The sequence below is a fragment of the Oncorhynchus clarkii genome, chromosome 8 (genome assembly GCF_045791955.1).
Source record: "Oncorhynchus clarkii lewisi isolate Uvic-CL-2024 chromosome 8, UVic_Ocla_1.0, whole genome shotgun sequence".
NCBI classification, from domain to species: domain Eukaryota; kingdom Metazoa; phylum Chordata; class Actinopteri; order Salmoniformes; family Salmonidae; genus Oncorhynchus; species Oncorhynchus clarkii.
Window position 1 is genome coordinate 25,986,485 of NC_092154.1, and position 21,045 is coordinate 26,007,529.

Genomic DNA, 21,045 nt, shown 5'->3' on the forward strand with positions numbered 1-21,045 from the left:
TGGAGTTCACCCGCCGTTTCCGAGCAGTGTTCGATCATCCACCAGAGGGTAAAGCGGCGGGTGAGCGACTGTTCCACCTCAGACAGGAGACGAGGAGCGCGCAGGACTTCGCGTTGGAGTTTAGGACCCTAGCTGCTGGTGCTGGGTGGAATGACAGCGCCCTGATGGACCATTACCGGTGTAGTCTCCGGGAGGACGTCCGCCGGGAGCTGGCTTGCAGGGACACAACTCTCTCCCTGGATGAACTAATAGACATGTCTATTCGATTGGACAACCTGCTAGCTGCCCGCGGGCGTTCAGAAGGGGTCCTGTTAATTCCACCGTCCAGCTCTCCCACTCCCACTCCGATGGAGTTGGGAGGAGCTGCATCTAGGGGGATCAGAGGGGGCTCCTCCTGCTCCTATTGTGGACGGAGAGGACACACTTCGGACCGGTGTTGGAGGAGTCCCTCTGGGAGTCGAGATGGTCGGCAGAGCGCTCCTCGGCCACCCCAGGTGAGTAAGCACCAAACTCACCCAGAGCTCCCTGTTGGTCACATGTTTTTGTTAATTTTTTTCCCTGCATTTTTCCCCTCTCTTCAGCATAAGGCGCTAGTCGATTCAGGCGCAGCTGTGAGTTTTATGGATCGTGGACTCGCCCGTAAATTGGGTATTCCGTTAGTGCAGATAGACCCACCTGTCCCCGTGCACTCCTTAGATAGCCGACCGCTAGGGTCAGGGCTGGTCAGGGAGGCCACGATTCCGCTGGACATGGTAACGCAGGGGAATCATAGGGAGAGGATCAGTTTCTACCTTATTGATTCACCTGGGTTTCCGGTGGTGTTGGGGGTTCCCTGGCTGGCTATTCACAATCCCCTTATTTCCTGGAAACAGGGGGCTCTTAAGGGGTGGTCAGACGAGTGTTCAGAGAGGTGTTTAGGAGTTTCCATCGGTGCCACGACGGTGGAGAGTCCAGACCAGGTTTCCACCGTGCGCATTCCCCCCGAATATGCCGATTTGGCTATCGCTTTTAGTAAGAGGAAAGCGACCAAATTACCACCCCATCGACGGTGGGATTGCGTGATAAACCTCCTGGAGAACGCTGCACTTCCCCGGAGTCATGTGTACCCACTGTCACAGGAGGAGACGCTGGCTATGGAAACATATGTCACGGAAGCTCTGAGACAGGGGTACATTCGGCCCTCCATGTCACCCGTCTCCTCGAGTTTCTTTTTTGTGAGGAAAAAGGAGGGAGGTCTGCGTCCGTGCATTGATTATCGAGGTCTCAATTCGATCACAGTGGGTTTTAGTTATCCGCTACCTCTCATCGCTACGGCGGTGGAATCATTCCACGGAGCGCGTTTCTTCACAAAACTGGACCTCAGGAGCGCGTATAATCTGGTGCGTATTCGGGGAGGAGACGAGTGGAAAACAGCGTTTAGTACCACATCAGGCCACTATGAGTACCTCGTCATGCCGTATGGGTTGAAAAATGCTCCAGCCGTCTTTCAATCCTTTGTAGATGAGATTCTCAGGGACTTGCACGGGCAGGGTGTGGTAGTCTATATTGATGACATCTTGATTTATTCTGCCACACGCGCCGCGCATGTTTCCCTGGTGCGCAAGGTTCTTGGGCGACTGCTGGAGCATGACCTATACGTCAAGGCTGAGAAATGTGTGTTCTCCAAACCAGCCGTTTCCTTCTTGGGTTATCGCATTTCCAGCTCGGGGATGATGATGGAGTGTGACCGCGTTAACGCCGTGCGTAATTGGCCGACTCCGACCACGGTAAAGGAGGTGCAGCGGTTTTTAGGGTTTGCCAATTACTACCGGAGGTTTATCCGGGGTTTTGGCCAAGTAGCGGCGCCCATTACCTCACTGCTGAAGGGAGGGCCGGTGCGTTTGCGGTGGTCAGCAGAGGCTGATGGAGCCTTCAACCAGTTGAAGGCACTGTTCACTGGGGCTCCCGTGTTGGCGCATCCGGACCCTTCGTTAGCATTCATAGTGGAGGTGGATGCGTCCGAGGCTGGGGTTGGAGCCGTGCTGTCTCAGCGCTCGGGTACGCCACCGAAGCTCCGTCCCTGCGCTTTCTTTTCTAAGAAGCTGGGTCCGGCAGAGCGGAACTATGATGTGGGGGACCGGGAGTTACTAGCTATGGTAAAGGCCCTGAAGGTGTGGAGACACTGGCTAGAGGGGGCTAAACACCCTTTTCTCATCTGGACTGATCACCGTAATCTGGAGTATATTCGTGCAGCGATGAGACTGAATCCGCGCCAGGCTAGGTGGGCCATGTTCTTTACACGTTTTAGATTTACGATCTCTTACAGACCAGGTTCCCTCAACACTAAGGCTGACGCGCTGTCCCATCTCTATGACACCGAGGACCGGTCTATCGAACCCACTCCCATCCTTCCTGCTTCTCGGCTGGTGGCCCCAGTGGTATGGGAGGTGGACGCGGACATCGAGCGGGCGTTGAGGGTTGAACCTGCGCCTGCACAGTGTCCGACTGGCAGAAGTTACGTACCGCTTGGTGTCCGTGATAAGTTGATTCGGTGGGCTCACACACTACCGTCTGCGGGTCATCCGGGGATCGATAGGACAGTGCGGGGTCTTAGAGGGAAATACTGGTGGCCCACCTTAGCTAGGGATGTGAGGCTCTATGTCTCTTCTTGTTCGGTATGCGCCCAGAGTAAGGCTCCTAGGCACCTTCCTAGAGGGAAGTTACAGCCCCTCCCGGTTCCACAACGGCCATGGTCCCATCTCTCGGTAGATTTCCTTACTGATCTTCCCCCTTCTCAGGGGAACACTACCGTTCTGGTCGTTGTGGATCGGTTCTCTAAGTCCTGCCGTCTCCTTCCATTGCCTGGTCTCCCTACGGCCCTACAGACTGCAGAGGCTCTTTTTACCCACGTCTTCCGGCACTATGGGGTCCCAGAGGATATCGTCTCCGATCGGGGTCCCCAGTTCACATCTCGGGTTTGGAAGGCGTTTATGGAGCGTCTGGGGATCTCGGTCAGCCTTACCTCTGGTTATCACCCCGAAAGTAATGGGCAGGTGGAGAGAGTAAACCAGGAAGTGGGCAGGTTTCTGAGGTCGTATTGCCAGGACCGGCCAGGAGAATGGGCAAGGTACGTCCCATGGGCAGAGTTAGCCCAGAATTCTCTTCGGCATTCGTCCACGAATATGTCGCCATTCGAATGTGTACTGGGTTACCAGCCGGTCCTGGCTCCGTGGCATCAGAGTCAGACCGAGGCTCCTGCGGTGGAGGAGTGGGTACAGCGCTCTAGAGAGACCTGGCGGGCAGTCCAGGATTCTCTCAGGCAGGCCAGTGAACGGCAGAAGAGAGACGCTGACCGCCACCGCAGTGAGGCCCCGGTGTTCGCACCAGGGGACAGGGTCTGGCTCTCGACCCGAAACCTGTCCCTCCGCCTGCCCTGCCGGAAGCTGGGGCCGCAGTGTGTGGGGCCATTTAAAGTCCTGAGGAGGATAAACGAGGTGTGTTATAGATTGCAACTTCCCTCTTATTATCGTATTAACCCCTCGTTTCATGTGTCTCTCCTCAGGCCGGTGGTAGCTGGTCCCCTACAAGACGGTGAGGTACCGGAGGTCCCTCCACCCCCTCTGGACATCGAGGGGTCCCCGGCGTACACAGTACGAGCTATTCTGGACTCGAGACGCCGGGTGAGGGGCCTGCAGTACCTCGTGGACTGGGAGGGGTACGGTCCGGAGGAGAGGTGCTGGGTACCGGGGAGGGACATTTTAGATCCTTCCCTCTTGAGGGATTTCCATCGCCTCCACCCGGATCGCCCTGCGCCTCGTCCTCCGGGTCGTCCTCGAGGCCGGGGTCGGCGCGCTGCGGGAGCCGCGCGTCAGGGGGGGGCTACTGTCACGAACCTCGCCGAGGATGGTGCCTCTTCCTGTTCGGGCGGTGCTCGGCGGTCGTCGTCGCCGGCCTATTAGCTGCCATCGATTCCCTTTCCGTTTGTTTTGGGTTATTGGTTAATTGGGTACACCTGTTTTGTATTAGGATTTGTTTGTAGGGTATTTAGGGGCACTAGGCCCGCTGGGTATTTGTGCGGGCTTGTTTTTGTTACTCTGTGTTTTGTTGGTGTGATTTATTCTTGTATTTATTCTCCGGACTGTTTAGTCCTGTTGTTGTTTTGGACTAGCAACGTATTTACGCCCTGTGTGTTGGCGTGACTGTTTTTGTTGCGCTGGGGAATAAATCTGAGGAAAACGACTGAACCCTGCTCTCTGCGCCTGATTCCACCCACCACACCTAGTAGATCGTAACACCCACCCAAAGTCAATACTTTGTAGAGCCACCTTTTGTAGCAATTACAGCTGCAAGTCTCTTGGCGTATGTGTCTATAAGCTTGGCACATCTAGCCACTGGGATTTTTGCCGATTTTTCAAGGCAAACCTGCTCCAGCTCCATCAAGTTGGATGGGTTCCGCTGGTGTACAGCAATCAAGTCATACCACAGATTCTCAATTGAATTGAGGTCTGGGCTTTAACTAGGCCATTCCAATACATTTAAATGTTTCCCGTTAAACCACTCGCGTTGCTTTAGCAGTATGCTTAGGGTCATTGTCCTGCTGGTAGGTGAACCGCCATCCCAGTCTCAAATCTCTGGAAGACTGAAACAGGTTTCCCTCAAGAATTTCCCTGTATTTAGCGCCATCCATCTTTCCTGACCAGTTTCCCAGTCCCTGCCGAAGAAAACATCCCCACAGCATGATGCTGCCAGCACCATGATTCACTGTGGGGATGGTGTTCACGGGGTGATGAGAGGTGTTGGGTTTGCGCCAGACATAGCATTTTCCTTGATGGTCAAAAAAATCAATTTTAATCTCATCTGACCAAAGTACCTTCTTCCATATGTTTGGGGAGTCTCCCACATGCCATTTGGCGAACACCAAATGTGTTTGCTTATTTTTTTCTATAAGCAATGTCTTTTTTCTGGTCACTCTTCCATAAAGCCCAGCTCTGTGGAGTGTACGACTTAAAGTTGTCCTATGGACAGATACTCCAATCTCCGCTGTGGAGCTTTGCAGTTCCTTCACGGTTATCTTTGGTGTCTTTGTTGCCTCTCTGATTATTTCCCTCCTTGCCTGGTCCGTGCGTTTTGGTGGGCGGCCATCTCTTGGCAGTTTTGTTGTAGTGCCATATTCTTTCAATTTTTTATCAATGGATTTAATGGTGCTCCGTGGGATGTTCAAAGTTTCTGATATTTGTTTGTAACCCAACCCTGATCTGTACTTCTCCACAATTGTCCCTGACCTGTTTGGAGAGCTCCTTGGTCTTCACAGTGCCGCTTGCTTGGTGGTGCGCCTTGGTTAGTGTTGTTGCAGACTCTGGGGCTTTTAAGAACAGGTGTATATACTGAGATCATGAGACACTTAGACTGCACACAGGTAGACTTAATTATTTAACTCATGTGACTTCTGAAGGTAATTGGTTGCACTAGATCTTCTTTAGGGGCTTCACAGCAAAAAGGGTGAATACATATGCACGCACCATATTTCCATAAAAATAAAAAAAACAAGTAATTTTTTAAATTTCACTTCACCAATTTGGACTATTTTGTGTATGTCCATTACATGAAATCCAGATAAAATCCATTTAAATTACAGGTTGTGTCACGACTTCCGCCGAAGTTGGTTCCTCTTCTTTTTCGGGCGACGTTCGGCGGTCGGCGTCTTCTAGCCATCATTGAGCCACTTGTCTTGTCTTCCCACACACCTGGTTTCAATTCCATCATTACATGTTGTGTATTTAACCCTCTGTTCCCCCCATGTCCTTGTCCAGAATAGTTTATTGTAAGTGCTTGTGTGCGACTGGTTTTGTACCCATTGTATTTGATTGTTTACGGTGATTTTTATTATTAAACTGTGCCTTTGTAACACAGTTTTTGCTCTCCTGCGCCTGACTTCTCTGCCGCCAGCACGCACCCCTTATAGGTTGTAATGCAACAAAATAGGAAAAACACCAAGGGGGTGAATACTTTTGAAAGGCACTGTACTAAATAAACTTAAGTAAAAAAATAAATAAAGTGTTATCCGCATAGCAATGATAAGAGAGATCATATGAGGATATTGGTGACTGTGAATAGAGAGAAGAGAAGAGGGACTAGAACCAGGCCCTAGGGGACACCAGTAGTGAGAGTACGCGGTGCAGACACAGATCCTCTCCAAGTCACTTGGTAGGAGCATCCTGCCAGGTAGGATGCATTTCAAGAGTGTGCAGAGTCTGAGATGCCCAGCCCTGAGAGGGTGGAGAGGAGGATCTGATGGTTCACGGTGTCAAAGGCAACAGATAGATCTAGGAGGATGAGAACAGAGGAGAGGGAGACCGTTTTGGAAGTGCAGAGAGCCTCCGTGACACATAAGAAGACGCATGACCATTTGTGTAGGGGTTGAGGGACTAGGATTGGAGGAGAGGAAGACAAAAAAAGAAACCAGGTAGTGATCAGAGAGCTGGAAGGGGGTTGCAGGGAGATTAGTAGGTGAGCAGACTCGTAAATATGAGGTCAAGCATATTGCCTGCCTTGTGAGTGGAAGGGGACTGGGAAAGAGAGGTCAAGAGGGACGGCAGGATATCCTAGTGGTTAGAGCGTTGGACTAGTAACTGGAATGTTGCAAGTTCAAATCCCCGAGCTGACAAGGTACAAATATGTTGTTCTGCCCCTGAACAGGCAGTTAACCCACTGTTCCTAGGCCATCATTGAAAATAAGAATTTGTTCTTAACTGACTTGCCTAGTTAAATAAAGGTAAAATAAATAAATAAAAAAGAGGCAAGGAGGGGAAAGAAAGAGTTAGAAAGAAATTAATCGAATGCAGACATAGGGAGGTTGAAGTCGCCCAGTACGAAGAGCAGTGAGCCATCGTCAATAAATTAGCTTATCAAGGTGTCAAGTTTATTGATTAACTCTAAGGGCACCTGGTGGGAAATAAATAACAATTTTAAGCTTGAGTGGACAAGTGACAGTGACAGCATGGAATTCAAATGAAGAGATGTACAGCTGGCTGAGTGAGGGAGAAGAAAGAAAATCTCAGAGGAGAAATTATTAGCTCCCAGGATCCAACCCGACGATCAGATGCTCTGACTATGAGAGAACGCGTAGTCAGATGAAGGGAGAGCAGCTGAAGTAGTGTTTTCTGGGGTGATCCATGTCCCCGTCAGGGCCAAAAAGTCTAGGGACTGAAGGGCAGCATACACTCTAAAAGAAAAAGGTTCCTGGAGTATCCTTTAGGGGTTCTTCAAATTGAAACAATGAGGGCACCCCTATAAGTTCTTTGAAGAACCCTTTTAAAGTGTAAAGTATCTTCTGGCGTGTTGATGTTAATGTGTAGATGTTCTAAGTATCTATAGCCAGAATGAGTTTGCACAGCATGGTGATAGAACAGGTTTCCTGTTATATTCAGAGGTGTAGGAAGGGTGATGTCTGTAAATCCTAAAAAAAATAGAGTTATACAGATGATCAACAAAACATGCAGTTGACAGTATTCATACCTTGGTTTTTGTGTTAAATGTGAATGAAAAAAATACTATTATGGACATACCATTTCTATAATGTAGAGACCTATGGGATATTCATTGAAGAGGTAAGGGAGGAGGATGGTAAGTCTGATCTGCATAACATACCAAATGACATACCTTTGTATGCCTCCTCGTCTGTATAACTGTAGACAGTAGTTCAGTCATCTGCACCCAATACAGCCAGCCTTCAACATATTATCATAGCCAACAGTACATATTCTTACCTCTTTGTTGATTGATATCCATTGTATTGTGTCCATTTTCTGTTTTAGAAAGATTTGCACAAATATGAAAAGAGATGTCATCAGAAAACAATATCAATTTAAATCATACAAGGGACAAACCTTACCTTAAATTGCGGAAATCTTTACATGTTTTAGTTAAGTGCCTTTACCTGCTGTCCTTCCAAATTCAAAGCCAAATGTTTCAGTTTGGAAGTTAGGTTCCTGCAAAACCCCCACCAACTGAGGTGGTTCCTCAATGAACCCTACCTCCTATGGGGTTCTTGGAAGAACCTTTTAAGGGCCATTTTCAGTGCCAAGAATCTTAAGGTTATTCGAAGAACTATGAGGATCTTTGAAGAACCGTTGAGCCCTTAATTTTTAGAGTGTAGGCTGAGATGAACTAGCGTTCTTGATCACAGATCGAAAGTTTCAAATGGTGTCGGAGACCATGAATTCCACAGGGTACATTAAATTAGAACGGTTGCAGCCAAATTGTCGGGAGCATCTCTAAAACATACAGGTATAGAAAACACACACATAGTTGCCAAAGCTACAAAAGAGCAAAATGAGATCGGAAAATAACTAGGTAAGATATTCAAATGAGAGAGTAAATTTGGAGCCTTGATCTCATAATGCCACAAAACAACTTGGTGTTGTACTTGCTTCGTCTACGAGACCGCCACTGACACGGCCACAGGTTACAGCTGCTGCTGAGAAAACAGGGGAGACTGAAGTATTAACAAGCTAATTGCCTTGCAGAGGTGAAGCCAACACCACCCGGTACTAATTACTGATTGCCTAGGAGAGGAGAAACCACTGCCTTTCCAATATAGCCACTGATTACCAAAACAACAACAGTCACCGATTGCCCTGCTCCTTAATCCTGGTTGATGTGTCAACAATCATCTGCAAGTTATGAGCAGTCAGCAGCTCACACACCAAGTATGCTACTGGGAAGAAAATATCCAAAACCATGAAATGGAGCACCATTAAATCCATTATTAAAAAATTGAAATAATATGGCACCACAACAAATTTGGCATTTGGAAATTGCTCCCAAGGATGAACCAGACTTGTGGAGGTGTACAATTTTTTTCTGAGGTCTTGGCTGATTTCTTTTGATTTTGCCATGATGTCAAGCAAAGAAGCACTGAGTTTGAAGGTAGGCCTTGAAATACATCCACAGGTACACCTCCAATTGACTCAAATGATGTCAATTAGCCTATCAGAAGCTTCTAAAGCCATGACATCATTTTAGGGAGTATTCCAAGCTGTTTAACCTTAACCTCTAGCGGAACCCCTCAACAACATTCTGCTGAAAAGGCAGCACGCGAAATTCCCATTTTTTTTTTTTTAAATATGTAACTTTCACACATTAGTCCAATACAGCAAATGAAAGATAAACATCTTGTTAATCTACCCATCGTGTCCGATTTCAAAAATGCTTTACAGCTAAAGCACAACATATGATTATGTTAGGTCATAGCCAAGTCGAAAAAACCCACAGACATTTTTCCAGCCAAAGATAGGAGGCACAAAAAGCAGAAATATAGATAAAATTAATCACTAACCTTTGATGATCTTCATCAGATGACACTCATAGGACATCATGTTACACAATACATGTATGTTTTGTTCGATAATGTGCATATTTATATCCAAAAATCTCAGTTTACATTGGCGCCTTACGTGCAGTAATGTTTTCATTCCAAAACATCCGGTGATTTTGCAGAAATACTCATAATAAACATTGATAAAAGATACAAGTGTAATTCACAGAATTAAAGATAGACTTCTCCTTAATGCAACCGCTGTGTCAGATTTCAAAAAAACTTTACGGAAAAAGCATAATCTGAGAACGGCGCTCAGAACCCAAAACAGCCAGAAATATCCGCCAGGAATATCCGCCATTTTGGAATCAACAAAGTTAGAAACAACACCATAAATATTCACTTACCTTTGATGATCTTCATCAGAAGGCACTCCCAGGAATCCCAGTTTGACAATAAATGACTAATTTGTTCCATAAAGTTCCATCATTTATGTCCAAATACCACTTGTTGTTAGCGTGTTCAGCCCAGTAATCCATCTTCATGAGGCGCAGGCACTTCATCCAGACAAAAACTTGAAAAGTTCCGTTACAGTCCTTTAGAAACATATCAAACAATGTATGGAATCAATCTTTAGGATGTTCTTAACATAAAACATCAACAATGTTCCAACCGGAGAATTCCTTTGTATTCAGAAAAGCACTGGAACGAGAAGTAACTCTGTTGGGAGAGCGCATCATGAGACCAAGGCTCTCTGCTAGACCACTGACTCAAAGAGGTCTCATGAGCCCCTCCTTTATAGTAGAATCCTCAAACTAGTTTCTAAAGACGGTTGACATCTAGTGGAAGCCCTAGGAAGTGCAACCTCAGAACTACAAACCTCAGATGTCCCACTTCCTGGTTGGATTTTTCTAAAGTTTTCGCCTGCCATATGAGTTCTGTTATACTCACAGACATCATTCAAACAGTTTTAGAAACTTCAGAGTGTTTCCTATCCAATACTAATGATATGCATATATTAGCATCTGGGACAGAGTAGGAGGCAGCTCACTCTGGGCACGCTATTCATGCAAAAGTGAAAATGCTGCCCCCTATCCCAAAAAGGTTAATTCCAGGTTGCAAGGCAACAAAATAGGAAAAATGTCAAGGGGTTGAATACTTTCGCAAGCCACTGTAATACCAACTGGGTCTATATTTATACAGTGCTGTGAAAAAGTATTTGCCCCCATCCTGATTTCTTATTTTTTTGCACATTTGTCACACTTAAATGTTTCAGGTCAAACTAATTGTAATATTACACAAAGATAACCCAAGTTAGTGGGCAATTACTTTGTCACATAGGGCCATGAAGGTTCGGATAGCTTTTTCCCCTAATAAATACAATTATCACTTAAAAACTGCATTTTGTGTTTAGTTGGGTTATCTTTGTGCAATATTAAAATGTGTTTGATCTGAAACATTTAAGTGTGACAAATGTGCAAAAAAAATAAGGAATCAGGAAGGGGGCAAATACTTTTTCACAGCACTGTAATTATTATGGATCCCCATTACCTGCTGCCAAGGCAGGAGCTACTCTTCCTGGGGTCAAGCAAAATTAAGGCAGTTATACCATTTTTAAAACATTACAATACACTCACAACAGATTACACAACACATTAAGTGTTTGCCCTCAGGCCACTATTCTACTACCACATATCTACAATCCATGTGTAGGTGTGTGTATAGTGCGTATGTTATCGTGTGTGTCTGTGCCTGGGTTTGTGTCTCTTCACAGTCTCCGCTGTTCCATGAGATGCATTTGTATCTGTTTTTTAAAATCTAATTCTACTGCTTGCATCAGTTACTTGATGTGGAATAGAGTTCCATGTAGTCAAGGCTCTGTGTAGTACTGTGTGCCTCCCATAGTCTGTTCTGGACTTGGGGACTGTGAAGACAACTCTGGTGGAATGTCTTGTGGGGTATGTATGGGTGTCAGAGCTGAGTGCCAGTAGTTCAAACAGACAGCTCGGTGCATTAAACATGTCAATACCTCTCACAAATGCAAGTAGTGATGAAGTCAATCTCTCCTCCACTTTGAGCCAGGAGAGATTGACATGTATATTATTAATGTTAGCACTTTGTGTACATTCAAGGGCCATCTGTGCTGCCCTTTTCTGAGCCAATTGCAATTTTCTTTGTGGCACTTGACCAGTAGTCCAGGAGCGACAAAACTAGGGCCTGTAGGACCTGCCTTGTTGATAGTGCTATTAAGAAGGCAGAGCTGTTTATTATGAACAGACTTCTCCCAATCTTATCAATATGTTTTGATCGTGACAGTTTACAATCTAGGGTTACTCCATGCAGTTTAGTCACCTCTTGCTCAATTTCCACATTATTCATTGCATTGAGGTTTAGGGTTTAGTGAATGATTTGTCCCAAATACAATGCTTTTAGTTTTTGAAAGATTTAGTACTCACATTAATTCTGAAGCTAACTACATCTCTTTGTTAAGTGTTACTGTAATTTCAGTTGCTGTAGTAGCTGATGTGTATAGTGTTGAGTCATCCACATACATAGACACACTGGCTTTACTCATTGTCGTTAGTAAAGATTGAAAAAGGTAAGGAGCCTAGACAGCTGCCCTGGATAATTCCTGATTTCTACCTATATTATTTTGGAGAAGCTTCCGTTAAAGAACACCCTCTGTGTTCTGTTAGACAGGTAAATCTTAATCCACAATATTTCAGGGGGTGTAAAGCCATAACACATACGTTTTTCCAGCAGGAGACCTTTGATTGATAACATAAAAAGTCGCACTGAAGTTTAACAAAACAGCCCCCACAATCTTTTTATCATATATTTTTCTCAGCCAATAATCAGTCATTTGTGTAAGGGCAGTGTTTGTTTAATGTCCTTCCCTATAAGTGTGCTGAAAGTCTGTTGTCAATTTGTTTACTGTAAAATAGCATTGTACCTGGTTAGACACCATTTTTTCCAAAAGTCTACTAAGGGTTGGTAACAGACTGATTGGTCAGATATTTGAGCCATTAAAGGTGGCTTTACTATTTTTAGGTAGCGGAATGACTTTTGCTTCCTTCCAGGCCTGAGGGCACACACTTTCTAGTCCGCTATTATCCTCAGTAATTTTCCATCCAAGTTGTCAGACCCTGGTGGCTTATCATTGTTGACAGACAACAATCATTTTTTCACCTCTTCCACACTTACTGTATGGAATTCAAAATTACAGTGCTTGTCTTTCATAATTTGATCAGATATACTTGGCTGTGTAGTGCCAGCATTTGTTGCTGGCACGTCATGCCTATGTTTTCCAATAAAAAAAAATGTTAAACTCATTGGCAATATCAGTGGGTTTTGTGATGGAGCTGAGTTTGCCTTTTTGCCCAAAATGTAATTTAAGGTGATTCTTTATATAATTTATCTGGAACATGATTTCTCAATTTGCAGTACGTTTGCCAATCGGTTGTGCTGCCAGACTTATTTACCATACCTTTTGCCTCATCCCTCTCAACCGTAACATGTTTCAATTCCTCATCAATCCAAGGGGATTTAAGTTTTTACTGTCATTTTCTTAATGGGTGCATGCTTATTAGTAACTGGAATAAGCAATTTCATAAATGTGTCAGGTGCATCGTCTGGCTGCTCCTCATTACACATCACAGACCAGCAAATATTATTTACATCAACATAAGAATCACTTCAAAACGTATTCTCCTAGAAATGGCTACTATATTGTGATCACTACATCCGATGGATTTGGATATTGCTTTGAAGCATTAGAAAAGATGTGATCCATACATGCTGATGATTCAATTCCTGTGCTGTTTTTAAATACTCTGGTAGGTTAACTGATAACCTGCACTAGGTTGTAGACACTGGTTACAGTTTGAAGCTTTTTCTTGAGTGGGCAGCTTGATGAAAGCATGTCAATATTTAGGTGAACCAGAAAATATACCTCTCTGTTTATATCACATACATTATCAAGGATTTCACACATATTATCCAGATACTGGCTGTTAGCACTTGGTGGTCTATAGCAGCTTCCCATAAGAATGGGCTTTTGGTGAGGCAGATTAACCTGTAACCATATTACTTCAACAGTATTTAACATGATATCCTCTCTAAGCTTTACAGGAATGTGGTTCTTAATATAGACTGCAACACCGCCCCCATTGGCATTTCTGTATTTTCTGTAAATGTTATAACCATAGAAGCTGCTCCTCCCAAGTATAATTCTGTAGACCTAATTCAAATAAAGTATGTCATAACAAGATGCCCAGCACTTCAAGCCTCCTCCTCAACCCTATTTGTTGCATCTTGCCCCATAGGCTACATTTGTCTGTCCATCACACATGTAAACAACTGCTCTATCTGCACATTGGTGAAGTATTTTAATGAGCTAAATATAAAAATACTGTTGATTTCACAGGTTAAAACGGGAACAGAAAGAACAATACAAACCGGTACTTTTTGGGGATTCGAATCGGTTCAGAACTTTAATTTGCTGTTCGGAACAGTGGAACGTAACAAAAGAAATGTGTGGTTCTGTTCACAACGAAATGATTGGAAAATAATTTTGGTTCCAACCCCTGGCTTGATTTAATAACTTGTGTTCATGGTGAACTTGGCAAACACTGCCTAAAGTGGTATGTAATTCTGCCTCAATGAGTTGTGTGTAACTTTAAAAACTGGATCAATGTTTCTTTCGGAGACAGGCTTAACTTAGTTTGGTGCCATAGGGGTCTCTGGACTGAGTTTCCTAAAATGAATGATGCCTTACATGGACCCCTTTGGAAATAATATCAGAAGCTGGATCCGAAATGGCCACAGGGGCCCCAGTGCAATAAGATGGAACTGTGGTTTGTTCCATTTCATTAGCTAGCCTAAAGCCTATTGGTTTACAAAACCCAATAGCTTTTCCCTTAATATTTTCCCTCCCATTGGAAATTAATTTGATATTACTCTACTAAATCAAGCTATCAATGTTAAATGACTAACTCTTGATAAAACCAATTAATTTTCAAACACTTTAGATTGCTAATGGCTTTTCTACACAAGGCCTACATTGGTCTCATCCTCAAATGTGGATGATACACCAATTGTTTATCATTCAATAAAATCTCTCATACAGCATTTCCCTTTAAAATCCACCTTTGACTGTCTTTTATTACCCCCCCCCCCCCCTCTCTCTCTCTCTCGTGGGAGAGCGATTAATATAAGTCCCACAATAACCTTTATTGTGTGGGGATGGCAGTAGGTAATGCTTCCACAACGCAGGGCCAGCTCAATCCTTTTGGGGGCCCTAAGCAAAATGATTTTATCTGGGGGTGGAGGGCAATTATTTTTTAACTTTATGGCTAATTTCTTGCAATTCTACATATTTTGAATTGACTTATGCCATTTTATTGATATGTTAGTGAGAGTGGGTAACAAAATCAATGGGCCCTATGTGACTGGTCTGTACTTGGACATAATTACTACAAGTTGAAATAGCTGGCTAGACTATTTTACCAATCAACATTTGTTTAGGTTACATGGCTAATTGAGTGACTGTCAGTGACTGATATAAGATAAAATTGCTGATCACACCAAATGTCGAACTTGCACCCTGTGTATTCAACTATTCTAATTCTCAACAGTAAGCTGAAACCCCGATTGAAGGGGAGGGTGGGGGGGGCAAGCGGCCTGGGGCCCTAAACGACCACTTACGTTGCTTATGCCTGGAGCCGGCCCTGCCACCACATAATGTGGGACAATTAGAACTAGTCCTCCTGGTCATTAATAAAGTATCTCTCTCTCTCTCTCTCTCTCTCTCTCTCTCTCTCTCTCTCTCTGAAACATCATCAGTCCACCTGTGTGTCTCAATGGTGAGAGAGAAATATGATTTAAAAAAACAGGAGAAGAAGACAATTGTTTTATTTGAGTGTTATCAGTGGGCACGTCATCCAAACTGACCTAGGGTGCAGGCTGTCCAAAACAAATATTTCCCCATTTCATGCTTCATGGATCGTCCATAGTGTTTTTTTACCAACAAGGAACTACTGTCTTAGTCTGACTGGATAAAAATAGTAATTACATTTGAATAGTGGGTAATATTCATCACTCTCCTCACTCTGTCACTTGATCAACTAGTCTGCCCACAGCTAAACTGCACAATGATAACACTCTATGAGAGGAATTCAAAGTGTGACAAATTAGGTTGAACAAACTGGAAATAAATGCTCCAATAGTTTCGTTATGATATTTCCCTGTGGAATTAGGGAAGTTCAGCAGCATGTCCAGCTTTGAGTCTACAAGATAAATGACAAGAACCGTCCAGGGAGTCTCTGCATTGATCCAACAAAGAAACCAAATGCATCGTGCTTTGAGTCTACATCAGGAAATAGGTCACTTAAGCGGAAGCCTGTCTGTCATTCTCTGTCTGTGAGAAAGTTGTGATGCTCTAACTGTCTGTCTGTCTCCCCATAAGGTTAAATGTAATTTGGCAGACAAGGTATATGCATCAGAGAGGCATTAACTCCTCCTCCTACTCGGAACACCAGGATGGGGAGAGTGATGCGCACAGATTTTTCCAAAGGACATTTCAGTCTTTTTGAAGCATTGCCTGAACATGTCGATAAATCAGTGGAAAGGTCCTGAAGGAGGTGTGTGCACGCGTGAGGGATGTTGCCCCGGGCTAACAGCTGGAAGCAGGCAGGGGGAGGGTAGAGGCGAGGGGAGGCTGGAGGGAGGGGGGGGGCACTTGAGAGGAGTTTGATGACAGAGCTAATGGATGAATTAGTACTCAGAGCCAGGCTGGTTGAGAGACTCACAACTCAGAGCTCTGTCTCAGTCTATAAGTGAGTGCCACCAGACTCCAGCCTCTTCAACTACTTTTCTTAGACTACAATTCCCATTTTCATAATGATAGCAATGAAAATGATTCATTACCATGGTAAAGACACTTTCAAGATCCCAAAGACATTTGACTAATACTGAACATTACACGGTAGGTCTACCTTGATATGTAAAATAAATAGTTGACATAAAATCTAGTATCTTGAGTAACATGTTATTGCATACTTATTATTGCACGTTTACAGTGGTGGTTGAAGGCTCATACTTGTGATTATCATAAGAATATGAATATCAAACGTTCTACACACTCCGGGGTTAAAGCGGACAAACAAGACAATTTATTTTGATTTGATTTACCATAGCTGGAACGATACAGAGTGTAGCCTAATCGATTCCATTTTTTAAGGCTAAATGATGCATGGCGTGGTGATGAAACAGTATATATCAGGCCTCAGTTTCATTACAGTTTCAGTAGATTTTGCTGGAAGTAGACAAAGTGTTTGGTAACACATTAATGATGACAACATATACCGTGGCTTGCGAAAGTATTCACCCTCCTTGGCATTTTTAATATTTTGTTGCCTTACAACTTGGAATTAAAATAGATTTTGGGGGGTTTGTATAATTTGATTTACACAACATGCCTACCACTTCGAAGATGCCAAATATTTTTTATTGTGAAACAAACATGAAATAAGACAAAAAAAACTGAACACTTAAGCATGCATATCTATTCAACCCCCCCAAAGTCAATACTTTGTAGAGCCACCTTATGCAGTCTCTTGGCGTATGTCTCTATAAGCTTGGCACATCTAGCCACTGGGATTTTTGCCCATTCTTCAAGGCAAAACTGCTCCAGCTCCTTCAAGTTGGATGGTGTACAGCAATCTTTAAGTCATACCACAGATTCTCATTTGGATTGAGGCCTGGGCTTTGACTAGGCCATGGTGTTGGGATGGGATGGTGTTCTCGGGCTGATGAGAGGTGTTGGGTTTGCGCCAGACATAGCGTTTTCCTTGATGGCCAAAAAGCTACATTTTGGTCTCATCCGACCAGAGTACCTTCTTCTATATGTATGGGGAGTCTCCCACATGCCTTTTGGCGAACACCAAATGTGTTTGCTTATTGTTTTCTTTAAGCAATGGTTTTTTTCTGGTCAGTCTCCTGTAAAGCCCAGCTCTGTGGAGTGTATGACTTAAAGTGGTCCTATGGACAGATACTCCAATCTCCGCTGTGGAGCTTTGCAGCTCCTTCAGGGTTATCTTTGGTCTCTTTGTTGCCATTCTGATTAATGCCCTCCTTGCCTGGTCCGTGAGTTTTGGTGGGCAGCCCTCTCGGCTGGTTTGTTGTAGTGCCATATTCTTTCCATTTTTAAATAATAGATTTAATGGTGCTCCGTGGGATGTTCAAAGTTTAGGATACTTTTTTGTAACCCAAACATGATCTGTACTTCTCCACAATTGTCCCTGACCTGTTTGGAGAGCTCCTTGGTCTTCATGGTACCGCTTGCTTGGTTGTGCCCCTTACTTGGTAGTGTTGCAGACTCTGGGGCCTTTCTGAGATCATGTGTCACTTAGATTGCACACAGGTGGAACTTATTATGTGACTTCTGAAGGTAATTGGTTGCACCAAATCTTATTTAGGGGCTTCATAGCAAAGGGGGTATATATACACGCACCACATTATTTCAAACAAGTTATTATTATTTTTTCACTTAACCAATTTGGCTATTTTGTGTATGTCCATTACATGAAATCCAAATAAAAATCTATTTAAATGACAGGTTGTAATGCAACAAAATAGGAAAAATGCCCAGGGGGATGAATACCTTTGCAAGGCACTGTATCATGTGGTTAATGCTCAAGGCATGCATTTAAATGGCCTTCATTAGTCCGCATGCAGATTACACCTCTTGGCTCTTTTGTTTTTGTGGGAAAGACATGTTTCAGTGTCATTGGTTATCGATGTGACCATTTTCTCATTTTCAGGCTGCTACCATAGGCACAGCCCAATGAAAGCACCACTTTTAAACCTGCGTCCATTGTTTACAAGAAGTGATGCTTGAGAAAGGACACTTTTGCAAAGACATACTTGTGCTGCTGCGTTATAGGCATGCCCTCTCTGAGGACACATAAACATTCAAGAGCCGAATACCAGAGTGAGTCTGGCCATGAGGAATTCATTTATCTAGCTTCCCCAAACCTTTTGATCTGCGCACAGTCACACATCCACTGGTAGTGGAGCTAACTGGATTGGTTCTGCTGCAGCCTTGACACTCCACTTTATGTAGTATCTACATCTAGCAGATGTGTCTGTCTGGAGTGGAGGAGGGAGAGTCAAAATACTACAACTACACATAGTTTCCATGGCGATTTCACAGAGACCATTAACGGCATCATTGGGATATTAGTAAATTGCTTTTTGAAATTTCTCCCATGTCCTACCATTACTTCTCCTGCAAATGAGTTGTGTGATGCGGAAACCATTAGGTGTTATATTTCATGCATATAGTAATTGCGTGATTTATACCCAAACAGGGGGGCAATGTGTGTGTGTGAGTTACGTGTATAATGGACTGTTTATTGTGTCATGCATGCTATAATGCAGAAAATGAATTGGCCCACGCAAACTGAGCATGAGACCATCAGATTTATCCTCACCTTTTCTCGGAGTATCACCCATGAATATCTTCTGAAAATCATGCAAAATAAAGATGTGTGAATCTTAGCTGCTATTGCTCTATTAAAAGGTCAAAACATCCTTAGCTTTTTTTTTACAATCTTCACATTAGCATTACGTTATGGAGGAAAGTGCTTATGTCACATCAAATTTGGTTGAAACAACATAATAGAGATGTTTAGTTTTGGTAACCTTGACAGCATCTGTAGCAGTCTGGTTTCTGTGTCCGCAGTGGCCTTAGATTAGAGAAGTTTGTGCAGCATAACAGCTCTGGCCCACAGTACCCCACTTGGGTTTTGTTTGTAGAGGGCAAAAGAAATCCATCCATTTGAAACGAAGCACTCGTCTTTGAGCTGGGAGTTCACCATTAATTAGGCTATCCTTGAAGAGAGACAACCCACGAGGCGGATCGCTAACTCCGGACCATCGGCTGCCAAACACTAAAGCCTAGTGCTGAAAAGGTGCTATGATATGCACTTTATCATGTAAGGATGCTACTCCCCGTTAGACACTAGAGGAATGAAGGGAAAAACAGCCAGGGTTTATTGACAACCTCACACGTCAGGGTCACCCTGGAATGGGTTGTGCCACTGTTAATTAAAATCCTGGACTCCTGAATAAGTGATAATATCTGGCCAAAAGTCAAAGTTTCCTGATATTTATGTGAGGAGTTTCAACAGGATAACCATCCTTAAAGGCATCACTATTCACTACCTGGCAACTGAGCCCTGAGAGATGCAAACATCTACATTTATCTATTTATATGGCAAACACAGGGGGTGGAAGTAACTTCATAAACTCACAGGCACATACTATACATACACACATGTGGGCACAGACATAAACGCATACACGCACATGCGGGAAGGCACACACACACAGACAGACACACAGACAGACACACAGACAGACACACAGACACACAGACACACAGACAGACAGACAGACAGACAGACAGACACTGAGGTATCTCTCCCCCTTATAATTTGGGATCAAATATGCTCTGAAAGCAAACATGTTGACATGAGTACCCTGATATCATGGAATTTGTGCCATTCTGAAAAAATTGTTAGGAAGGAAGGACGGACGGTCCGTCCGTCCGTCCGTCCGTCCTTCCTTCCTTCCTTCCTTCCTTCCGTTACCATGGAATTGCCCACAAGTTCCTGGGGGTTAGAAGCCACGGATGTATTTGGAATTGTGCAGTAGTAAATACTTTAGGGGACTGCCTTGACAACAAAAAGACTTGAGGCTTTTTGAGGGGGAGACATTTGGCCTGAGAGGAAGGTGGACCTAGACAAAATGAAAGTTGATGGCAAGACAGCAAATTGGCTAGTGTTACCTACTGTAGATGTTTCAGTGTAACATTGTGTAACATTGTAACATCATTAAAGGAAGGAGATTTTGAGCCCCACCTGTTTAGCAAAAAACAAAAAATGGTCCCTGTTTTGCATGTTATTATGGCATTAATTTGTGTCACATACCAGTTTGCCAACAATGTGAGATATAAATGTCCTTGAGTTAATAAGGCTGCGTACAAACAGGGTCTCTTTCTTGAGTAAGTCAGCTCCAAAATGCAGGTGTTTCAGCCCAGCTCAATGCTTTCTGTGGTGGTGGGGCAGCCAGTGAAAACACAGAGCATAGGCGTTAGTAATATTCTCTAGTTGAGCCATGATTGTCTCAGTGTTCTGTCACTCATGGAGACACTACGTCACTGTTGAATCTATAGAGAGAGCTAGGCAGTTTAAGCCCCCTTGGGTGCTGCCATAGATTCGCATTAAAAGTACCCGTCCAAGAATGCTCAAGGTCATTGGCCACAGATAATATGACTTCAAATCACATATCTACTGTTGCTTTGATTGGACTGATCATGTCAACATCATACTTTCACAATCTTAGCTAGCAAGCTAGACAAGCAATCATCATCATGAATCATATCAACAATCTGCTGGAAAATAGTTTTCAAGCCTTGTCATACAAAGAGAAATTATAGATAAAATGTATCGGTGCTCATCTATCATTGGACATAAACTTTACACAACAAGTTGAAAATCGCAAATTCAACAATAGCTGGTTTGAAAGGAATCAATGGCAGCAAGCCTGGCAAAGCAATCACTATTTTGCCTTCTATTCGGTGGTTTGGGTGTGTGGTCCAAGTTTGGGTTTAAGGATATAAAACATCTGTCTGAAAGGGTTTCTATTCCAAGCTTAAAAGGATGCAAATTCACATGCAACACAAT